Raw genomic sequence first — 558 nt, forward strand, 5'->3', positions numbered from 1 at the left:
TCACTCAGCGAGTCGTAAGTTCATGGAATGCCCTGCCAGTAGCAGTGGTGGACTCTCCCTCTTTATGGGCATTTAAGCGGGCATTGGATAGGTATATGGAGGATAGTGGGTTAGTATAGGTTAGGTGGGCTTGGATCGGCGCAACATCGAGGGCCAAAGGGCCTGTACTGCGCTGTATTCTTCTATGTTCTATGTTCTATACTGCTAGACCTGCTGATTTTCTGCAGCAATTTCTGATGTTGTTTTTCATTTAAGCGGTTTGAAGGAACGGGGAGAGATTTTATTTATATATGTATTTCCGGAGAGCGGGGATGCAGAGGACTGAGCTGTGGGTAGGAGTCTTTGAAAGTTGAAGGGTGCTGAGTGGGGGAAAGGCGAGAGAGAGGGAGAGAAAGAGAGAGAGCAGGGGGTGGGTGAGTGGGGAGGTGGAGACTTCTCAGCGCCCTGCCTCCCTGAGCTCCGGAAATCGAAAGGGATCCGAAGCCAGGTGCGGAAAACGAAACCACATCAGAAGAGGGTGGTGCAGGCTGACCCAGAGAGAGAGAGAGAGAGAGGAGG

Source organism: Chiloscyllium plagiosum, unplaced genomic scaffold (genome assembly GCF_037043375.1).
Source record: "Chiloscyllium plagiosum isolate Xiang-an unplaced genomic scaffold, Cpla_swu_hap1 HiC_scaffold_35, whole genome shotgun sequence".
NCBI classification, from domain to species: domain Eukaryota; kingdom Metazoa; phylum Chordata; class Chondrichthyes; order Orectolobiformes; family Hemiscylliidae; genus Chiloscyllium; species Chiloscyllium plagiosum.